Source organism: Pogoniulus pusillus, chromosome 13 (genome assembly GCF_015220805.1).
Source record: "Pogoniulus pusillus isolate bPogPus1 chromosome 13, bPogPus1.pri, whole genome shotgun sequence".
In the NCBI taxonomy this organism is placed as follows: Eukaryota; Metazoa; Chordata; class Aves; order Piciformes; family Lybiidae; genus Pogoniulus; species Pogoniulus pusillus.
In genome coordinates, this window is record NC_087276.1 from 12,421,256 (window position 1) to 12,431,810 (window position 10,555).

The following is a 10,555-nucleotide window of genomic DNA, read 5'->3' on the forward strand; positions in this document are numbered from 1 at the left end:
TTGTGCTGGGCTCTTGTACACTTGCCAAGGCCTAAGAGAGATTGAAAATGACCAAAGTTGAGGAATGCTCTGTCAGCTGCTGCACATTTATATTTCATAAAGCTTTCCCCATAGTGTGGTCAGGCCCAGACAATAGACCAAACTCTTACAAACTATCTAATATGTCATGACTTTAGTAAAACAAATGCTAGATGTTGTGAATGCAGCACTTGGAGCTGCAAGGGCATTGAAGTCTGCATGTGACCAGTGCTGAAAAGGGGAGACTGAGCTAAATGGACCCTTGATTTGAAGGAGTGCCTTAAACGCCTCCTAGGTTTTGATTGTGTAGCTCACTTGAGTGACTTGGTGTTTATCATTTGGTGTTCTCAAGTGGAGCTATTCACTAGATTCTTTTCTCTCTCTCTCTTTTTTTTCTTTTAATAAAAAGGAAAACCAATGAAACCATATGTGTTGCGCTCTCAGAGGAGAGAAAAGAAAAATTACATTTAAAAATGCATGTGAATGTATTTCAGTATTCCCACAGCATCTGAGCAGCATGGAATTTAGCACCTAATCAGCTTGCAAATGCTATGCAGTCTAGGTATGACTTCTGAAAGGAGTCTGTTAGCCCTAGGTGCACAGCCGGTGAGATGAGGGTGTATTTGCAGCCACAGTGCTAAAAATGCAAGGTTAGCTTGCTAAAGAGTGTTGGAAAATGAGAAGGTGCGTCCAGAGACTGCTTAGTCCCAGCTCCTGGCACTGCTTCCCAGGATTGTCTCAGTATCTAGTGTGAATACATCTCTGGATCACGTGCACAGTCACTACTGCTTTGCAGCCATCAACATTTGTCTAATTTCAAACACGAAGAAATTGCCTTAGATGACCTACACATGGCTTCTAAGTTTCATTCCCTCAGGGCATATTTCCACGGGATTATTAAAGAATTTGGTTTTATTTTCTGAGTGCATAACGTTGTGTGGCCTGGAAAGCAGCTCTGCTGAAAAGAATAGGTTTCTCCTTTGTTCTTTAATTCTGTTCTAGCAAAGCAGAAAATACTGCAGACAGTGCCTTAAAATTTAAATAGTTAATATGAAAGTCTTTTCCCAACAGTGACAGGGTAATATCAAAATGTTCTGAATTGTTTATCTGTTTCTTAATGAGAAATAAGGAGCATCATAGATATTAAGAGATTCCCTAGGGCAAATGTGTTTGAGGACCATGTACTGAAAGTTTCTAATGCTTAATAAATTATAAGATAGCAATGCAGGGTGATTTTAAAGAGGTTTTTGGTGAGTTTTGTTTATTTGCTTGTTTTTTTCTGTCAGATTTTCTTTGGGTAATGAATACAAATACATTGTACTTTGGCAATTCATGTCTGTGCCCATATGAAATTCATGTTCATATAGAGAGGCCAGTGCACATTTGGGAAATGAACTTGCACTCAGGCAGCCAGGTTCACTGTCCTCTTGTGTCTGCAGAAAGCAATCAGGAAAACATCTGTGCCTCGCTAGAGCTGATTGTAGTAGATTGGTCTCAAATGTTGGCAGAAGTCACATGCTCCAGGAGCAGCCAAAAGGTGGTTAATTGGCTGTCAGCTTTGGAGCCTGACCATTAGCTGGGAGACACAATGCTTGTTTACAGAGTCATGGTCCTTACTCACAAGGCGAGCAGAAGGCGCTGGGAGTCTGTACGGCTGTGAGGAACGGCAATGAGAAGTGACACCGTAAGTAGCAGTGAAATGCTGGTGTCTTTTTTGCCAACTGGGGTAGAGAGAAAGCTGCCATCAGCTATAGCATTTATCCCTTCTCCAGTTAAGAGTGAACGAAACCAATTTTACTTTTGTTAAAGGGACAAAACTCTAGTGCAAAGTGGTGAAGGAGTTTTCTTCTGGAGTTTGTAGGACTAGTCACTGTACCTTGACAGCATGGGTTGTGCTAGGTCTTCTGAAATTGTGCTGCTTAACTGACCAAGCTTTATTACAGGTGTGTGGCTGCCTCAATGAGAGTTCAACTACACTTTAAAATTAATTTACAATAACAATATTGTAAATTGGCAACAGCTGAGTTTGGTGTTTCATTGGAGTCCTGCCACATTCCTTCCTGGAGGATAAGATAATGCTGCCTTCTTAATTTTTCTCTTGTCCTTGGCAAAAAAATAATGATAAGTGTGGAATCAGATGCTTGACTGGGTGAGATATGATTGCACCTTTGCCTCCTCTGTGCTAGGATTTGGTTGTTTGGCATTTCTTCTTCTTTTTAATGTAGTGTTATTGAGGCTCTATAAAACATTTCTAATAAGAAAGGGCTAGGAAAGCAAGGAATTTTCCCTCCCATTTTCCCTCCCCCCCCCCCCCCCCCCCCATTTCAGGAGAACAAATATGCACAAACTGCTTGTAGATTTTAAACTGATGTATGAAAATGGGAGTAAAGTATTTTGTAGTTGCAGGTAACAGTTGGGTTTCAGTTTTGTGGATCGTTTTGTTTTGGAATGAGCAGGACTGCTGCTCTGGAAATTGTTCTGGAAATTGGTGATTGAAAACTAGCCCTGTGTGGTGCTTTGAATGAAAGAAAGTCTCCGGACAACTATGGCTGTGGTATCTTCTCACTCCTATTGCCTCACACTTGCACAGTTATCTGCTTTTTGGTTCCTTTTCCCCATTCTTTTGTTGTGGCTCAGTTCCTTAAGGGGAGGAGGATTATGGGCTTTTGTTCTGTCTGGCCAGTGGCTCCTTGTCTTGCTGCCAGTTCAAACTGCTAGCCAGTTTGAACCACAGCTGGATGGAGAAGGAAAACCCTATGGTTGCCTACTCAGTGCATTTAACTCTTAATTCAATGCATATTATACGTAATAAAATCCACTCAGATGCTCATCTCTAAGTGCTAGTCTAATACTTAAAATCTTAATTTGTTTACCACCATTGCTTGAAAAAAGCCCAACACAACCAGATCAGAAAACACACACACAAGCCTCGTTGTTCAGATTGAAAGCATAGTAGGAAACAACGTTAAAATACATTGAGAAGACTTATTTTAGACAGGCATGCCAAGTGTTTTACCATGCCAAACAGGCTTTTGTCTCTGTGCTGTTAGGCAATGGCAACAAGAGTTGGAAATGCTTGGATGAAGTATACTGTTTTTTCACAAGCAAGGAGCAATAAACTCCTGGGAGTGAAAAAAAGCAGTTCTCCCTCAGTTTGACAGAACAGTATCTGCACTGAACTGATACGCTAATTGAGTCTGGCAGCCTCCATTTAATTGTGACTCACTGCAAATGATAATGTTAGTCAGCTCCTCAGTTGCAGTTCTGGTTTTGTACTGAGAATAATAGGAATTGGGTAGCATACAGGTTTAATTTTTTCTTTTTTCTTCCCCCCCCTACAAAGCTCTGCACTTTTGCATATCTAAAGATTTGTGATTTATTTTTTTAAATATATATCCACTACACTCCTTTTTTGACTGCAGTCGTTTTGGAATCTACCTGTGAAACTCAGTCTCAGTATGTATTCTCTGTTATCATGGCTATGCTAGAATTAAATGCATACAGGAAGCAACTAAGCAAACTAAAACTTCTTTGGTATGGTTATGTTACAACAATTCCAGTAAACCACCAGTGCCTGTGAGAGTGATTAGTCCCAGTATCTGCAACAAGATTCATCCCACTGTAAGTTGCATAATGCTGTTGAGTTAAAAGGAAAATGGGTGCTTTGATTTTAACAAAGTGAGGAAAGTACCACTGTGGATCAATCTCAGGAGGCATATCCATCCTCTGAATCTTTATAGACTAAAGGATAGTGTTGGAAAACAAGGAAATAAAGTAGAAGATTAGATGTCTCTATCTGCTTTTAAAAAACATTCAGTCATTTCATTTTAATCTTCTGACTTGTATTGCACTTGTTAGCAAGAGACCTTAAGTTAGGCTTAAGTCTTATTTTGTTAGAAGTCAACCACTTGGTTTATCAAAAATACTTTTTGTTCAAGCTGCTTTTCTAGGTTAAGAAAAGAGAGGGTGGAAGGGAAAAGATGGATAAAGTAATAATTATGCCTGCAAAGTCTTTGCAGAACTACAATAGATTGTGTGGACTAGGGTTAAATCCATTTGATTACTTCCAGTTACTTGCAGACCTAAAGACATGCTCTTCATCTGATTTGCCAATATAGTCCGGTTTATAAATGCTAATATATGCATTGGCTTGATGAAATCCTCAAAGTAACCTTTTGAAGTTTCTTCCTGCTGACTTCTGTAAGACAGAGTCCTAATGCACCTGTGAAATTCTGACCGTTGTGCAGCAACATCTTTTCTAGTAACTACATGTTAGTAACCTGTGCTTTAAAAATGCTTTCCAAGCAAAGGATAGAATGGTTTGGGTTTTTTTTTAAGTAAAATTTTTGAAAGATAGAAGAAAGAGCTTTAACTTAAAAGGAACATAGGAGAAATGGGTCTTGGAAAACTTCATCAGTGGAATTGTAAACACCTGAGAGACTTAGGGGTACTGCTGTAGCAGTCAGTGTTTGTGTTGTTATCAGAGCTCTTTTCAGTGACCAGGATGGCTATTTTGTGTGTGGTCACATGAACATATTACTAAAATAAAATAAATAAAACATAAATAAAATAAATAACATAAAAAAAAAAAAAAAGTCCAGGTTTCAGAGGAAAAAAAAAAAACCAAAAACCAGCACCTCTATTTCAGCACAACTTTTAAACATGACAAGAATCACAGAAACGTGGTGGTTGGAAAAGGTCCTCAGGATCAAGTCCAACTACAGAGCTCACCTTTAAACCATATCCTCCAGCACTACATCCAAACAACTTTTAAACACATCCGGAGTTGGTGACTCACCCACCTCCCTGGGCAGCCCATTCCAACACCTGACCACTCTTGCTGTGGAAAAAAATGTTTCCTAATGTCCAATCTAAACCTACCCAGTTGCAATTTGAGGCTGTTCCCTCTTGCTCTGTCACTATTTACTTATTAATTAAAGGCCTACTACTCCCACATAAACAATGAGGGGGAGAAGTGAATTATCTTCATTTATATAATATCTCATCTCAGAAATAAAAGTTAGTGGATCTGGTCACTGATTCCTTATCTGAGAATTAAGATAATTCTTAAATTCTGACATTATGTAGAGGCCAGTGTTTCCCTTTTTTTTTTGGATAAGATATCATTACAGCAGCTGTGCCTTCCTATAGAATGGAGTCCCATGTTATTCCAGTGATTGATGTTGTAGTTACTTCCATTGTTTTAATGCATAATGCTTCTTACATTTGCTTTTGTAGGACAAACCTACATCCGTCAGCGGAGCGTTATCATGCCCGCTTCTCCACTCTTTTTATTTAGCTAATTCAACCACTGCATTACCTAAAAGGATACAATTAATCATTATGTTCCTGATCTTGGCTTTTATTGAGACCACAGTTAATTAAGTTTACAAATTGACATGGCAAAGTTTGATCCAGATAAACTGTCTCTGAGGAGGATTTGTATCAGTAAAAGTCTAAAGTCTCTGGACCAATATATTGTTGACTTTCACAGCTGGTGATGAAGATCTACCCAGGTAGTCCTGAGTCAGGGATGGCTCATAAATGCAGCCATGCAGTGCAAGCCAACTCGATGGAACTACCTCAGCAAATTAGAAGCTAGAGAGTGTCACGAGCTCCTCTGAACATTTTTGCAGTTCAAGAGGCTGATCTTGCAAAACCTTCCTTACCATGGCTCCTGCCTAAATCAATGGCTTCTCCCAGCCTAGCAGGGCACTGCTGCAGCCAGTGGGAACAAGGAGGGTCCTGGAATTGTTTGGCACCAGCTGGGACAGCCACCTTGGCATATGAGATGTGAGTCCCAGGTGGGGTCTCCTGGTGGGATCTGCTTGGAAAAGGAGGAGGTAAAGGCTCACTTGGGTAGCTGGCTACCAGCCTGTTGTTGAGGAGAAGTTGAAACTGGGAGAGATGGGAGTTTCACTGGTGTGGTTAAGTGAGGCAGAGATGACCAGGGTAGAAAATGAGTGGTTGTGGTAAAGAGTCCCAAAGGGCACAAAATGGGCTTGAGCATGTCCTATCTTGTCCAGACATGTTTACCTGCCTGTCTGCACTGCAGCCAGAGGCGGGAAAACAGGACAAAGGAGACCCAGGCAGCCCAGTCCGGTTTGATCCGGTCGCCTGAGAGGGGTTTCACGAGGCCCACGCCCCTGTGGCGTGCCAGGCCTGTGCGCCCCCCGTGTTTGGAGGAGAGCAGCCTGTGGGCCCTGCCTTTTTTGGGTCTATTGGGTGATTGCCAGAGGTGTTTGGGTGATTGTGTGGCAAATGAGACCTATAAAAGGGGGTGAACAGGTGGGTAAGTTGCTGCCTGCTCATTTGTTGCTCGCTCACCTGCTGCTTGCCTGCCCCTCACCTCAGCCGCCTCAGCCAGCAGCCGATTCCACATCGCAGCCCACCTGGAATTCACCACAGGATTTCTGTTGAATATTTTCCTGCCTATGTTTTGGGCCACAGACATCAGGACTAGTGAGTATTCTTAATTCTTTATTCGAGTTGCTAAAGGAATTTACTTAGCCTCACAAGTGGTGAATGAAGCCTCCAGGCTCTCTATCAAGGAGCTTTCTGAAAGCTTTCAAAACTCCATTGCACAGAGACATTCTGTACCACAGTTCTGCTAACTGCATCCAAGAGCTTGTGTGGGTAGTTGGGAATAAGTTTGGGGGAATTGTTTTGTGTATAGTAATACATTATTTAATAACTTTTGAATCGGCCTCACTGCATTTCACCCCAAACTCAGATTTCAGCTGGCCCCTTCATAACAGTGGTGCAGGGTGACAGGAGCTGGGAAGGCTTCAGGAATGATAAAGCAGGGTAGAGAGAGGCCCAGCTGAAGGGTACTGCAGGAACGCATGAAGCGTCACTGGAGCACCTGAGACCTGGCAGGCCAGCTTGTGTGGCCGGAGTGTTGCTGCAGAGAAACAGGTGAGGAGGAAGAGGAGTGGTGTAAGCAGCTGAGAAACGTGTTAGGCTGGTGGAGAGCTGCTGGGGCAGGGCCAGAGGAGGGGCCTGGTGGATGCGGGTTTGTCTGCTCACTTGCCAAACAGTTCAGTGCTCGTGTCTCCTGTGTCCCAGGTAAAAGGAACACTGTCTTTCCGGGTTGGTTTTTTTTCTGTCTGAGCTAATTGATAATACTCCATTAGAAACACAGTAAAATAGGCTCTAGAACCTCAAAAGTTGCCTGGACATGTTCCTGTGCAACCTGCTCTAGGTGAGCTTGCTGTAGTGAGGGGGGTTGGACTGGGTGACCTCCAGAGGTCCCTTCTGACCCCTACTATTCTTTGTGAATGATTTTCTGGACTGGCTTTGTTGTTTCCTTCCCTGTGTGATTAGTGGTGAACATGTTTAGAAGTGTTTTTCCTCAAGTATCCACAGGCTGTGCAGCTAGGTACAACAATTCATTTGAAGAGTCTGTTGTCCTTTGCAGAGGCTACACAAAGCACTGCAGATTTTCTGTGTATTTGCTATGACACTGCTTGTTTCATTCCCTTTTCTGTCTTAATTTGAAGAACTTATTCATGTTTATTCTCCACTCTGCTGTCTCCTGCAGCAGCATGAGCTCAGCAGATAACTCTAACCTCTGCTTTAAGGGTGTTAAGGTTCCTAAGCTACCTTTAAACCTGTGTGATGTTCTTGTGGCTGTAGTATAAATGGATGTGTGATAGATAGATACTTCTGTTCCTGTTCAGTGCAGTGCTAAATAGTTTTGGGTACTATCAGACCAAAGCTGTAAAAGGCAGGATGTTTGATTCGTGCTAACCCAGAACTACACCTTTCATGCCTATTTGAACATTTCAGTATGGAGTGGCTGAAGTCAGGCTTGAGCAGTGTGCTCAATGACAGCACAATGGTTCCAAAGCAATCCATGAGGTGGTTCCTTGGGAATGGAAGACTTAGTGGGTGGATGACAAAGAAATTCATGCAATAGCCACTGAAATGTGTGTAACGGGTTAATCATCCTGGAGGAGTGATCTTGGCCCTGGTCCCAGGTGGTTTTGACCCCTCCCCAGGGGTGGGTCTGAACACTACCTGGTGTGGTGATTAGCCTATTCCCACTTACTAAGATCCATAAAAGCAGGGGGACTTTCTGTTTTCTCTCTCCCTGCCTCCTGCTTGTCAGCGCCCATCATCATCCTATTTCCTGCTGCTCTTTGTTTTACCACATGGCCATAACCCACAAGGTGGACAAACCATTGCCATCAAACCTGGTTGTATATTTTGTATCTTGTTTTCCCTTCCCGATACCTTTGTAGCTTCCCTACCTCATATACCTTTTGCTAAATGTTTGTTCCTTTAACTTCCAAATCAAAGTGAGATTATTTATTTGGGTGTGCTTACTTTTCCTCTCTCTCTACATCTAATTCCTTTTCTTTGGGAAAGAAGGGGGAAGAGGGAAGGGCACTCTGTAAATTGTTGTTGGTTCTATCAACTGTATTTGAGTCTCTAGGAAATTTAAATTAGAACCGAGACAATATTGTATTATTTTCCCAACCATTGGTAATGCTCATGAAGGAATGAGGGGAAGAACAAGCGAACAGAAATGTTTTCCTCTTTAAATAGTCTGAGCTGGAAGTTTTTATTCCTTGCTGTTTTGATTTTTCCTTTTAATAACAAAAGTATCCTAAGTAGTTTGGGTTTTATGTATTTTGATTTCCTTCCATAATTAAATACTGAGGAAAGTGATTGGGAAGGAACATTTTACTCTGGATCAAGTGCTGCTTGAATCAGGTTGATGAAAAGAGGAGTGGCTAGCAGAGTGGGAAATTTAGGCTCGAGGTGAGGAGAAAGTTCTTCACTGAGAGAGAGATTGGATGCTGGAATGGGCTGCCTGGGGAGGTGGTGGAGTCGCCGTCCCCGGAGCTGTTCAAGGCAAGATTGGACGTGGCACTTGGTGCCATGGTCTAGCCTTGAGCTCTGTGGTAAAGGGTTGGACTTGATAATCTGTGAGGTCTCTTCCAACCCTGGTTCTGTGATACTGTGAGTGGCAGAGCTGATTCTGCTACTCTGCTCTGTTGAGACCTCGTTCTGGAGCCCTCTACTCAAGAAACACATGAACTTGATGTAGAGGGTCAGAGTACCTGGAGGACCTCTCCTGTGAAGACAGGCTGAGAGAGTTGATGTTGTTCATCTTGGTAAAGAGAAGGCTCTGGGAGAGACCTTGTAGCAGCCTTCCAGTACTCGATGGGGGCCTGTGAGAAAGCTGGGCAGTGACATTCACAGAGGCATGTGGCAACAGAACAAGCAGTAATAGTTTTAAACCAGAGAAAAGGAGGTTTAAAATCAGGGGCTTTGAACAACCTGATCTGAGGATGTCCCTGCTAACGGCAGGGAAGTTGGACTGGATACCTAGAGGTCCCTTCCAACCCAGTGCATTCTATGAAATTGGCTTTGGTTTATGTCTTTCCAGCTGTCCAACAAACCAGAATCTTGCTGATTCATCCTGCTTTTCTTTTCATCTCCGGACCAAGGATATTTACACATGTAAGTAATTTTTTTTTAAATTCCTTAAAGCTTAGATATTTTTAGCCTTAACTGTGGAAATATCTTTTTGGAAAAAAGGAAAAAGTCAGAATCGAAATATATTGTTATCTTTGGCCAATTCTGAAAACACTAACAGGTGAAAATAAGCTTGCTTTTCTAACATTAGTATTTGTGATACTTATAACTGCAGAGATGTCTTTCTGCACTTACTTTTCAGAGTAATGTGCTATTACTGCAACTGAATTATTAATATGAAAAGGATGATTGATCAAACAAGCTACTGTAATGTGAGGGCTAGAACAAGGTCAAAGTTATTTTACAGGTATATGGAAACTAATACAATCAGTAAATTGCTTCTACAGATATCTCCACTCATGGTTATTGTTGTTTTCATTGTTATATTTTATAGTCTGCTTTCCACTTCTGACTTTGAGGCTGCAAGTTGCATTTATTCATCCTGGCCTGCAGCACTTTACAAAATGTTTATTAATGACAATATTAAACTCAGGTCCTCAGATGGATATACAATCCTATATTGTAGAAGAATTTGTATAAACTGCTTGCAGTATCTTGACATGTCAAATAAAGATTAGACCGGTTTGGTGATCTTTCTCACAAGTACAAGTAATCTCTTCTCAGGGGCACATAATTCTGAAAAAAAAAAAAAAAGCCAGCAGAATAGTAATCATGAGTAGTTTATCTGGTGAATTTTCCAATCACTTGTGGTATAAATAATTTACGTATGATTTCAACATTGTGTGCATTACCATTCCTAAACAGTGATTACATCTTGTTGGAGAATCTGAGGACTGTAATAAAGCAAGTATAATTTAGGACAGATCAGACAGAAGTTATATTTACTACTATCAATGTCAGATAACAGTTAGGAAGCTTCTTCCCCCCCTGCTGCCTTGTTCTTTGCCAAGTGATTGCAGACCCAGTATATACCATGTCAGAGAAAGAAGGAACAGGAGAAGAAAAACAGCTTCAGTATTAAAGGCATATATCCGTCCCTGGGGGGATGGACTACTTAAGCACCCTGTTAACTACCAGCATTCGATGG

General features: G+C 41.6%; 1 long non-coding RNA gene across 1 annotated transcript; it reads left to right on the forward strand.

Moving 5' to 3' along the window:
* Nucleotides 1-1,591: 1,591 nt before the first annotated feature.
* LOC135180307 (uncharacterized) lies at nucleotides 1,592-10,131 on the forward strand. Its single transcript, XR_010304376.1, has 3 exons — nucleotides 1,592-1,702; nucleotides 9,419-9,492; nucleotides 9,902-10,131. It is a non-coding gene; the product is annotated as an uncharacterized LOC135180307 (long non-coding RNA).
* Nucleotides 10,132-10,555: the final 424 nt, after the last annotated feature.